The sequence below is a fragment of the Rhyacophila brunnea genome, unplaced genomic scaffold (assembly GCF_057557595.1).
Source record: "Rhyacophila brunnea isolate RB1 unplaced genomic scaffold, BYU_Rbru_1.0 scaffold_4, whole genome shotgun sequence".
Classification (NCBI taxonomy): domain Eukaryota; kingdom Metazoa; phylum Arthropoda; class Insecta; order Trichoptera; family Rhyacophilidae; genus Rhyacophila; species Rhyacophila brunnea.
Genome location: NW_028233068.1, coordinates 46,241,938 through 46,255,523, shown reverse-complemented (window position 1 = coordinate 46,255,523; position 13,586 = coordinate 46,241,938). Strand labels below are relative to the sequence as shown.

The following is a 13,586-nucleotide window of genomic DNA, read 5'->3' as shown; positions in this document are numbered from 1 at the left end:
TATAAATAATAAAATAAACATAAAAATATGTATACTTATATAAAAATACATAGTTTTCAATTTCAATGAAATTTAGCATAGAGAAATATATTCATTCAGTGTCACTACTTGACAATAAACGTGCCCGTTTCCTGCTGTTTTTCGCTGGCGAAAAATCACTCTCATCGCTGGAAATACTTAATGACGCTGACGCCGAAGCACGCGGCGCGTCTTTCGTATCGAACCCGAAGTGCATGACTAGTGGCGCCTTGTGTGTACGTATGTATGTCTGGGCGGCATTCGGTGACAACATATGTATGCAACAGTGGCGTGCGGTCCATTGCAACGCAATTTTTTGATAAATATGTATGCACATACTTACGTCTTTTTATTCTTTTTAGTTTTTTTAAGCAGTGTAAATAAAAAATAATCGGTACTTTTTTAAACCATGTAAAAAAAAGCCGTGCAAAAAGAGGATCGGGTGTACTAGCAAATATTGCCAGGTGGCAATATCACCATTCAACATACGTATTCTCCCTGTCCTTCACACGTTTACAGACCTACAAACTTGGGGGAAAAGGGGGAGCCACAATCGACAACTACCCAATCAAGGCACGCAACTGGACAGAATCTGACATTCGAATGGCGTTTTCAAAATGGTGTCCATATGGTAGTTCATAGTTCCATTTTTGACCGTTCTTTAGATAAGTTTGTAGGACTGTACGCGTATATTTTGTCTTACAGCAACGTTTACCTGATAGTTATTCCTCATTCATAATATTCCTAATTTGTATGTTGTTAATTCTTTCGGATAGGTAACACACTAGTCGACTAGTCACTCGAAATGCCATTAGCCCACTGTAAGCATCTGTCAAACAATCACGAGAATATCATTTTTGTTTTCTTTCACGACCCGATTAAAATAACCGATTCCTCCGATTTTTCAAATTTCGAATTTGCATTTCATTTATCCGTGTATGTTGAATACGTATTCTCCGTCTCGCTCAAATAATTCAAAAGAAATATAGCTATCTATATAATATATACTTATAGCAATTTAGTTAGTATATTATTTATAGTGACCTTCCTGATATCTCACTCTCACACATGCTAGTGGGGCGCCTCCGTTTGGCATGCCATGTCTTAAGGATAGAAGACTACCAACTCTTAAGAGACGTCTCTTCAATTGACCGGAAGGGAAATCGACGGTCGTTACGGTGGTAAGATTATGTGGAAAGACCATAGCCCCCACAAGGGGGGGGGCTGACAGGGCTCTAGCCTGGAGGCCCGTGCTCAGGAAGGGCCCAGCGTGACGAGTCGACCAGATAAGTGAGAAAACACACAAATCACAAATTTGTTCTAATAGTAAAAAAGTCGCCTGTGGCGCTATTTTACTTCAGTGATATTAATAATATAATATTTGATTGTACGATGCATTTTTAACTGTGTGCCGATACTCGACAACTCCATAATTCAAATGGATTTAGGTACCTACCTACATATTAAAAATACAAAAAAATGATAAAAATACATTTAAATTTGACCGCGTACACCATTTGGAAAACGCTACTGCAGCGCGTCACACTGCCTTTACCCTAAACGATAGGTAGGGGGGCCCGCCAAACATCCTAGTCTGGGGGCCCGTTTCAGGATGTGGGGGCCATGGGAAAGATACACAGTATATCTGAGGGTAAGGGTATATAATTATAATAGAGGGAGTTGGTGGCAGACATGGAGAAGTGGAAACGTTTTGTGAAGAAAGCCATGACCTCAACTGTGTTGTAGTGACGATAATTATGGTTGATTGGCATAAGATCAAAGTGTCTCGAATTATATTATATTTAAAGATAGGTAGTTTGTATGGATTCATAACGGAGTGTAACACTTTAATTATTATACCCACGGATTCGGGCAAATTAAACATTACGTGTATTTGGATTTTCACATTGACGATGAACAAACCGCGGCCCGTTAGAGTCGAGAGCAGAAACAATGAAAAAGTCTACGATTATTGATTATTGATTGGTAAGCTGCACAATAATTGTATAGTTATATTATAATATTATATTTGAACTTACTATAAAATATAGGCGAGTAGTATCGGTGCATGTGAGCATAGATATAAGCAGCGTTGCCAACATAGCGTTTTTCTTGCCAGATATAGCATTTTTGAATAGGCATCTAGCTTGCAAATATTGCATCTGGCGTATGGCGTTAAATCTAGCGTTTTTTAGATACCTCAAACAGCTTAAAACTTCTCATAATAAAGCAAGAATATTATACGAGATTTGCCTTTGCCTTCTGTACCTTATATTATATTATGAATGTGACAAATATAAAATGATGACTAAGTTGGTTGTTGTTTGGAAACTTAGTTTTTAATCCGACATTATTTTTCGATCTTTGTTTTGTTAAAAAAAATTAATAATTACCAGGTATGTTTTTTAAATGCTAGTTTCTAGACACTCTGAGTTTAGAGATTTAGCATAGCATATTTTTAGCATTTTTTTCTGCCATCTGGCTTATTTTCTTACCCTATCTGGCATATTTTTGTGAATGATAGTTTCCATCACTAGATATAAGTGTTATATTACGTAAGAGACACACTTTTTGTTACTGCCCCGGGCGCTGAAACACATTACTACGCCTCTGCTCATACATATATAATCAGCTTATTATGACAGCTTTTCCTGTCTACACAATTATTTCCTCTTGTAATTTTCCGACCAACAGCAGTGTGCTATATTTTTAATTATTAGTAAAGTAATAAAAACAATGTGAACTATTTCTGGTTTACATAGGTTATATTATAAATTATCTAAACCTAAACCACAAATAATTTACATTGTCTATTTAACTATTAAATATTATTACAAGATAAAAAGAACTTTTTATATAAGTACAACGTTTTTAAATTTTCTGTTGAATCATATAAACTTGACTTGACTAGCTTAAACGATCAAAACAATTTGTACTTGATAGAAATAATACTAAAATGTCATTTTGACATTCATATTGATTTTCATAGTAACGCACGTATTTATACCCCAGAACTCTAGCAACCAATAATAGTGGATTGGATTACGGATTTCTTCCGAAATAGCTTTTCATACAAAACCGGATTAACTGAAAATGAATTCAATTCTACTTAAAGATGGCTAAAAGTATTAAAAAATGCATTGGCATCGTGTTCTGATATATTCTAAAACTTCCAAATGTCTAGCTAGTCGGGAAGTTAGTTAAACATCGATTGCAAGATTTGTACCGGATAAACAACCACAGGACAAATAAGAATACGACCTAATAAAAACGTTATAAAAATTAAATAGATTAAATGAAAAACTGATCAATTTTATACATTCTAGGAATAGTTTGAGTGTTGTTTTATCTTCGTAGCTTTTAGCAATGCTCTTTTATGCCGGCAATTAAAAGTGTTAATATATTAAGATTTATGTTTGAATCAAGGACAAGAGGCGGGAGTCAGTACATGTGAACAAAATAAGAATAAATAATTGCTATGCCGCGTCGCGAACCTTGGTAGAATGTATGATCTGTTTTTTTGCATTTTCTGCGAACTATTCGCTTATTTTATTTTAAATTGCATTGTTACAATTTTATTTAAGTACTCCTCTTAGATATGAGTGAAAATGAATGGAAAGATCACGGTACGAAATTGTTAGTTACCATGGTAGTGCTAGTATTGTTCGAAAATCGGTAACTTGTAAATGACCCTTCGAAACCGTGTCGAAAAGTTGTGAAAGGATGATAAAAATACTGTATAAAAATAGGACGGCATTTTGTCTTGGAACGTCACTGTCTATCAGACATTTTGAGTAATAACATATTACTTATAGAAAAAAAGTACCTATCAATAATTATAGCTATTAAAATCTATTTAAAACACTATTAATAGCAGCCTAAAGTACCTACCTACATGTATAATGTTGATCATTATACCTATGTATAGATATATATATATATATATGTATAATATTTTAATTCTGTAAGTATATTTAAAGGATTTTGGCAGCACTAATCTTATACACTAAATTTTATATAATTATACAATATATTAGTAGTAATGCACAAATAATATTAAATTCATTTTCGAAAAACAAATACGTGTTTGCTTTCTTATTACCGAAAATACCGGTATTTTAGATTTTTGAAACCGGTATTTCGGTATCGATAAATAATTAAATACCGGTTTTGAAATACCGGTATTGCAAACCCTAACTACCGCCATGGGTATTTTATACCGAATGCAGCAAGACGCCGGCCTCTATACCTACCTACCTATCCATTTTAATAAACTGCCCACGACGTAAGTTAGGTTCATTTTGTAATATTTTTTCTGTCATCTTTGATAAACAGAAATAATATAATATGTAGGCATGTAATATTACGCCATCTGGTCAAACAAAGCCTCAAAATATTAACAAAACAACATTTTCCAATATACCATTTCATGAATACGTAATTTATACGTAACGAAAAATTGTCATATTACTTATTTATTACTCAATCATAAAACGAGATTTTGATACATACGATAGAGATACCAACTTACTATCAGATATTTTATATTAATTATTTTGACATAAGTATTGATGTTATTTTTCTTGACAATTATGTGACATTTGTGATAAGTACTATTAATTTCTGAGGATAAATCATTCTCCATGTATACTTAAATAATATATTCTTAAGGGGGGACATGCTCGTCGTAGGTCAAAATTGAGTTTTTTTTTGTATTTTCAAACCATGATCCTGGACAGACGTTGTAGATAATCTATTTATATAATTTTGAAGCCTTATTATCATTTATATTTATTTTAAATATTTGATGACTGCATAAATTATTTTTATTACATAAAATAGTATTCTTTTAAACCTCTCGCTCTAATGTTTTAGAATATAGTCATATTTCGGTACATGAATGTGCAGTGGTGTTAAGATTTTTTACATTTATTAATTATTAAACGCATTTATAAAACCATTAGTATAATTAATGACGAGATAATTTTAGTAAAATATTTACGATAAAAAATTATATTGATAATCTCTGTGATCCCAAATTTTACAAGAATTAGGCATTTTATTATTCAAAAAATTGGCAAGATTAATACATTTGAAGATAATTCTAAAGATACTTATTATAAGCTATGTTTTTGACCATTCAAGTGTGATAAATATTTTACGAATAATGATTGCTTTATAATAATTATTGACCTAAGAATAAGGTAGTGTTTTTTTGAAATACGCCATTTCTTTTGTCATCCCCCAGTGGTTAAGCTACAACATACGGCCGTAGCCATAAATTGACAAACTATAATTAAAGTAGGGAGTAAAATTATATTAACGCGCGTGTTTGAACATGTACCGTTTAAAAAAAAATAAAAAAAAATTCGGTTAGGTACATGTTCAAACACGCGCGTTAACATCATTTTACTCCCTACTTCAATTATAGTTTGTCAATTTATGGCTACGGCCGTGTTGTAGCTTAACCACTGGGGAATGCCAAAAGAAATGGCGTATTTCAAAAAAATACTACCTTATTCTTAGGTCAATAATTAGTATAAAGCAATCAATATTCGTAGGATGTGTATCACACTTTAATGTTCAAAGACATACCTTATAATTAGTATCTGTAGAATTATCTTCAAATGTGTTAATCTTGCCGATCTTTTGAATAATAAAGTGCCTAATTCTTGTAAAATTTGGGATCACGGAGATTATCAATATAATGTTTTATCGTAAATATTTTACTAAAATTATCTCGTCATTAATTATACTAATGGTTTTATAAATGCGTTTAATAATTAATAAATGTAAAAAATCTTAACACCACTGCACATTCATGTACCGAAATATGACTATATTCTAAAACATTAGAGCGAGAGGTTTAAAAGAATACTATTTTATGTAATAAAAATAATTTATACAGTCATCAAATATTTAAAATAAATATAAATGATAATAAGGCTTCAAAATTATATAAATAGATTATCTACAACGTTTAAGGAATGTCCAGGATCATGGTTTGAAAATACAAAAAAAAACTCAATTTTGACCTACGACGAGCATGCCCCCCCTTAAGGTATCTAAGAAAATTATGGTAGGTACTTAATAAAAATTAATTTATCCAACGAATCGTAAATAAATAATATGTAGGTACTTAATACAAGGAAAAATGCAGCTTTTCGACAAAAATCACAAATTGAGTTAGTGTTAGTTAGTGAATTTGACCATTTGACCCGTCAAAAGCAGTATAAAATTTATTTCAGTAAATCGACATATTGTTTTTCATTTTTTTTTTTTTTTTGCGAAAACTTTAAGTAGTTATTCTAAACGAGAAGACAGTATAAAGAGATACAGAAGCAAAAACACAGGATCGATTGAAAACATACTGGTTTTTGCTTATACATACCATAAATCAAAAGATTCATCCACGTTATTAGAAATTTTCTAAAGAAAAGTTGAAAAAATGTACTTAAATAAATGTCTCATTATCTCAAAATGTGCCTTTTTGCTTATGGGGACAGTGTAGGACGTAGGTAGTCCCTATTATAATTTATTTTTTATCCAGGTGAATAAAGAAATAATAACTTTTATATTATATTGTCCATGTGTCAGTGATTCTAAATCAGGTCCCTAGGCTCGTGCTGGGATTACGCGAGAATTCGCAGATTGTAAAAAGGATCCAGACTGCTATCGTGTGTGTACGTACAAAACAATGCAGTGCTTTGAAAGTTTAGGTTGGTTCACGTGATGGTTATTATTAAACAAAATTTACCTACATATTTAAAAAATAGTTCATTGAAAAATAATATTCTTCCAACCGGAAATAAAGTCATTCAAAATGAAAAAAAATTTCAATCTCTCCCTCTAATCTAAAAGGTTTGGCAATAACTGACTTAAATAATAATAAATTAAAAATCAATTAACAAATTAGTAGACTGCACCCAACAAGACTGACTGTTTAACTATCTGTGAAATTATAAATACCTTCCTAGAGCCTAGATACACGAATGTAAATAAATCGTTCAAATGGTAAACGAAATATTTTAGTCGATTAAAAAACATGAATATAGACGTAGATCGGTCGTATATACATTTTATTTGTACGGGATGTGTTTTTCGATCCAGAGCATTATGGACCCAGGGCTTCGAACCGTTATTTTTTTTCGTTTTGGTTTTCGTTCCGGTTCACGTAAAAAATATATAGGTATCTATATCGATTCGGTTCAGACTTTCGTTGCGAAAAAAAAACACGGTTTTTTCGGTTTTCGGTTCAGCTACGGGTGATTAATGATTCCAACACCCAATAATTACGACGTGTTGCCCCTACGACAACTGAAATGGGGAGGAAGATCGTATTAACGCGCGTGTTTTTTAACGAACCTAAAAAACCGATTCTTTATTCGGTTCGGTTCCGGTTTTCTTTCCGACAAAAATAACGGTTTTCCGGATTTCGGTTCAGTTCGGTTCGGTTCGAAGCCCTGTTATGGACCCAATGGGACATTGCAAGAAAAAACCTCAATCATGAAATTAATGTAAAAACTGTGAGCATCCATTACTACTGATTATTTCAATTAAAATTATTATAGCCAAATTAATAATTATTATAAAAATTGTTGCAGTATTATATTATATAGCTCAATCGCTGCACATCAAACCATCACACACATAATATTGTATTATCAAAAAAATCGATTATATTTATTTAAATTGAGCAAATAATGAATACGTGGTCTTATTATTAGTATTATTCTGTCTGTGTTACTAATAAAGCTATTCCTCGTTTGATACAACCATAATAATTAAGCTTACATTTCTCTGGCAAACTGTCTTTCAATAATAATTGGTTTAGGTGCCATCGCCAATCGTGAGGGAAAATAGTTTTTTCGACAAATTTAATATAACTACACAGTTGGTACTGGGCTATTCCTAATCAACAACACATTTTTTATGACTTATTCATTAAATCAAAATATTAAAATGGTTTAAGTAATTAAACATATAATATTATTTTCAGTAAATCGAAACGCACGGCAATCTGTCGTGTGCATCATATAATTTCAGAATACACAGAATAAGTTTAGTTTATTTAAAATATTATTTTTGCATATAGAACGATTTTTCTCGCGAAAACAAAATATTCTTGAATTCGAAAATTATCGAATCTACAGAAATAAAAAAAAGTCGAAAAATCGCAACAGGCGAGCAGCCGATATTATTTTTCATTTATGAATCTTCTCGGGTTTATTTTATTTTTTATAATATTATGTAATGCAATATATATATTATATAGATCATAACATATCATCAAGCTTGAGTAGTAGGCATCTATTCTGAACCTAAGCAACCAACCGAAAATAATTAAACGAAATAGCCTTGTCTTTACATTTTATTAAGATTATTAATGCAACCGGTTTCAAACCACAAATTAAATTTAACTGTCTAAAACCATTACTTATACACGTAAAAAACAACGGATGTTACTTTTTGCACAACATTTTGAACAATTTTCATGCAGCCATTAGCGATAAATGTATTTATTTCGTTAGCTACGAACACGTACGTATTTAAACAATTGTTTAATCCAAAAATAATTACCAAATTACATAGACAATGTGTATTATAACTATAACTAAGATATACATAAGTAAAAACATAATAAAAAAATATATTTTAGAATTAATATAACCTAGCCCTTAGATGCTTAGAAGATGACACCACTAAAACTAATTATTTTTCACGTATTAAGTAGATATATTATTTTACATATACGGACATCTGTGGTGAAGACTCGTAATTAAATGATTGTTTTCTTCAATTTTCCGGGTACGCCGAATATACCAGAACAAATTGCAGCAAGATACGTCTTGACGTTATCCAGAATCATCAATTACTGATCATATTGTTTAATCATTTATTATAATCATTCAGTTGCTACCGTCCAACAGGCAGTCTTTGCCCATACCAACTATTAAAAAAAAAATCTACATTAGTTTCCTAAAAATACTATATTATTATCTCATATAAGCAGTCTATATATCTCACCTATTTTTTATAACACCAATAACAATGCGAACACTTGAAACAAATTGAAATGATAATTTATTAATAATAATTTTATTACCGGACTTAAGGTGAATAAAATGCCACCCCTTTATGTGTTTACCCTAAAATTGTAGGTGTGCAAATTCATACCATAATCGTCTGAAATGCATAGTTATAGACGTTGGAAGCAGGTACCTATAATAGGTATAATATGCGGATTGTCAGAGCCGTTGGCGAAAAAGTCTTCTTTTTTCTGCCTCTTATAAATAAATGCCAGCCCGCTCTTATCCAGCGACCAGTACATGACCTGCCTTCTCCCATGACAGTGGCGCACCCAGGGGGGGGGCAGGGGGCCCTGGCACCCCCCAAAATAAAAATTATCAGAATGTAATTCACCAGCACCTTTCTAGAAAAAATTCTTAGATTTTAATTTCTAACACAAAAATTTCGAAATACTAATGTCGGGTTTTTTAGAAACCCAATCCCTAATGGAACTGTCAAAAAATTCTCCGTGTCCACCCGAATTCCGGAGTGGTGTAGGTCAAAGCTTGGGAGGGCTAACGGGGCTCTAGCCTGGGGGCCCGGCGTGTCGGGTTGGCCAGATAAGTGAGATAAACACACATCATAAATTAGCTTAATAGTAAAAAAAGTCGCCTGCGCTATTACACTTCATGGCCATGAACATTTTCAATTACATACTTATATAATTGTGCAATATATTTTTTGATTATTATGTATCGATTAAAGTAGATGTATTAAAAATCGCCAATAATTCACTGTATAAGTGCCCTTAATTTGAACTAAAACACAATTTGGAAAACGTTAATGTAGTGTTTCACACTGCCTTTAATCTTAGCGGTAGGTAGGGGGGCCACCAAATATCCTAGCCTGATGGCCCGTTTCAGGATGTGGGAACCATGGTGTAGGTACACCGAGTGCAATAGACAAAAGTCCGATAAACGAGAGATTAGGCTGTGAAGAAGAAAAAGAGCCTATGGGACTAATTTACATTCTCCTCCTTGGACCCCCCCCAATATTAAATCCTGGGTGCGCCACTGTCCCATGATATGTTTTATTCCTTCCTATATTGTAGTTGTTATGTTAAATGTACAGCCATAAAAATAATATCAAACGAAGTAACGGGAACTACAGACTACAATCATTATTTATCTTATCACTATGCTATCGTCCAGGTGTTATCATAAATAATGTTTACTTGGATATTAGTTAGTGTGATACTGATTACTGATTAGAGTGATTAGTGATTACATAGGTATTAAATTGAATACCTTCACGTAAATTTTTCATTACTTGCAATCGATAAAATGCCAGCTATTGTGTACTTAATAATAATATAATAATAAATTCATACATTTAAAAATATAATCTTTTTAGTTCTCAAGATTTTGCGTAAACGATTCTTCGAAGTCAATAATTAATAATTATTATATAATAACAATAACTATTCAATTAATCATATTCGTACGTCGTCCATCAGTGGCGCACCCAGGATTTAATATTGGGAGGGGGGCAAGGAGGAGAATGTAAATTAGTCCTATAGGCTCTTTTTCTTCTTCACAGCCTAATTTCTCGTTTATCGGTCTTTTGTCTATCGCACTCGGTGTACCTACACCATGGTCCCCACATCCTGAAGCGGGCCCTCAGGCTAGGATTTTTGGGCCCCCCTACCTACCGCTAAGATTAAAGGCAGTGTGAAACACTACATTAACTTTTTCAAATTGTGTTTTTTACTATTAAAGCTAATTTATGATGTGTGTTTATCTCACTTATCTGGTCAACCCGACACGTCGGGCCCCCCACAGCCCGGGCCCCCAGATTAGAGCCCTGTCAGCCCTCCCAAGCCATGACCTACACCATTCCGGAATTCGTGTGGACACCGAGAATTTTTTGACAGTTCCATTAGGGATTGGGTTTCTAAAAAAACCTGACATTAGTGTTTCGAAATTTTTGTGTTAGAAATTAAAATCTAAGAAATTTTTCTAAAAAGGGTGCTGGAGAATTATTACAAATCATTTTTTTTGCCGTGTTTTTATTTGTCTACGCCCAAAGGCATAGTTTATTGGCTTTCAATTTCAATGTTTAAAATCATTCTGATAATTGTCATTTTTGGGGGGTGCAGGGCCCCTTGCCCCCCCCCCCCACCCCTGGGTGCGCCACTGTCGTCCATTCATATATCGTAACTAGATTATAATAGGTATTTAGTACTAGTTAAAAGAATGTAATTTACCATACTATAAATTAATTTTGGATAGTTAGCCGCAAGAATTCGCAATGCTTCGTGCAGACCATGGATACATAATATTAATAAATAATATTGTGTACGTGAACAATTATTGAATATTGTATGAGACTTGTTCGAAACTTGTATGAAAACTGTTCACAAACATTTAAAATCTTCTCATACAATAATTATCTGTATTTTTTTATTGTTTTCCACTGCTGACGTGCACGCACACGTGTTCTTGGTCTGTACTCTGTAGTTTAGTGAAACAGCTGTTTTCATTCTCTGAAATATTTATACAAAAATATTGCATTATGTAGGTAAGTACCATTTTTTATTAGACGTTTGAAATAGGAAGTACCTAGGTACCTATAAATATGTATTACATAAGATTGAAGAAGACAATAAGTGTCAAATAATACGCCTATGTATTTTACAAGTACATAATAGAAATTAAATAATAAAATATCAATTTTAAAAAATCGCGCTCAGCCTGTAGGGGTGCGAAAGGGGTATTGAAACTGTCGTAACGATATGTACTTCAAAATCTCTCGTCTATACATAATACAAAATGCAGGGGGGGGACATATCTTAAAAATGCATTCAATGACGAACAGATTATAACATCATCAATGCGCTGGTGTTGTTTTTGTCGATTTTACACATCAACTTTTCAGGATGACATCATGTTTTAAACATAGCGGTGTGTATTCAAGTAAAGAAATTAAATTCTCTTTTTTAGCCTTGCGGCTGACTTTTATTTTGAACCGTGACAATCTATTTGTCTTATGATGTTTTAAATAGTTTAAATAATATTAATGATAACATCACATTAAGTTTTTCGGATATTATATAACACAATTCGAATAAAATATCTAAAACGCAGGAATAATCAGACAATATACACCACAATTAAATATTATACAAGTATGTACCTATTAATCGGAAAATTAGTAGAATTTTATTATAACAACGTAGGTAATAATCACTATTTATTCAATAATTATTGTACTTAATTGGATTGTTCTAGGTCCCTTGATTGTTTTCTCTAAAAATAGGTACGTATAAAAGTATGCATGTTTTAAAGTCAACGTTGAACCTTTATGTTTTTTTAATGTAGACATAAAAAGAAAAGGTAGTTCGTTTTTAATAGACTGTTTCTATGACAAAAAAAAAATATTAGAGTTATTTTGAAAACCGAGCGAAGAATAAAGCTGACAGATAAGTGTCAGTTACCAGACGAAATCGAGATAATTTAATTTTTTTAATTATCAGCGTGTTTTTTAGTAAATGTCAACTTACCGGACTCCGCGCCTTTTGATTTTCGCAAAAAACCACTCGATCCTCTTCGCAAAAAGTTACACAACACTTTAGCGTATAAATAGTAATAAAATAATACTAAAATAAGCGGCACCACTCAACGGAATAATAACACTGAAAATAAAAATATGAAATAGGCAAATAGAGACACACGCGCACAAAACTCGAGTTTAAAATATTATGATGATGTCCTCGAAGTTTGTAATAAAAGAGAAACGGGGCAGATTTTCTGTTCGTAGCGAGCAAACGACGCCCACTTCCAAATGTATAAATAAGATTTTGTTATTCTTGTTTATTTTCGGTTCGTTTTGAAATTCGTCAAGCGCTAAAAGCTCACGGGACACGTCCAACTCTCAACTCTACTGTCGCGCAACTAAAATTGTATAATGTATTTTGTATTATTAGTTTTACTACTTACGAGAATCTAGTTGGAAGTTGGAAAACTTCAGTTGAGTTGTTTAGTGATGGAAAAACATTATCCATATTATATCAATAACACCGTCGTTACTCGATTGGTATTTAAAACATATATAATAAATACTAGTTGAAGTACCCAGCTTCGCACGAAGTCGCTTCGTTTATCAATATGTATATTGTACATTTATCTTACTTCTAAATAATCTAAACAATAATAGTTATATTCTTCAATATTAAAGTAGGTACCTATCTGTATTTAGGCGGTTGCACACACTGTCAAAATGAAAAATTCTGACAGTCAAAGAACATCAAATTAAAATCGAATCCAAAATATACCAACTTTATCTTGATCTATCGTGAAGGTTAAAAATTCGAACATAGCAGGAAAGGTAATTACTAATTATTGAACAAACTCTATATTTTTTTTATATCTCAGCGCTCGAAATAGACCAGTACGTACCGGAACGCAGCTCCAGTTCGTGAAATCCAGAGATTATCGCTCTCGTGGAAAAATTAAATATGTATTGCATTCAGGTTAGTAAATTATTAAAGAGTAATATAA

General features: G+C 32.4%; 1 protein-coding gene across 1 annotated transcript in view; it reads right to left on the bottom strand.

The window, feature by feature from the left end:
• LOC147067449 (uncharacterized) overlaps positions 1–12,982 on the bottom strand; it is an 85,383-nt gene extending 72,401 nt beyond the window's left edge. Inside the window, exons 1-2 of the mRNA XM_085953979.1 lie at positions 12,945–12,982; positions 12,590–12,721 (exon numbers count right to left, since the gene is read on the bottom strand). The gene's annotated coding sequence lies outside the window, so the exon portion shown is untranslated. The remainder of the gene's footprint in view (positions 1–12,589; positions 12,722–12,944) is intronic.
• Between the last annotated feature and the right edge of the window lie 604 nt (positions 12,983–13,586).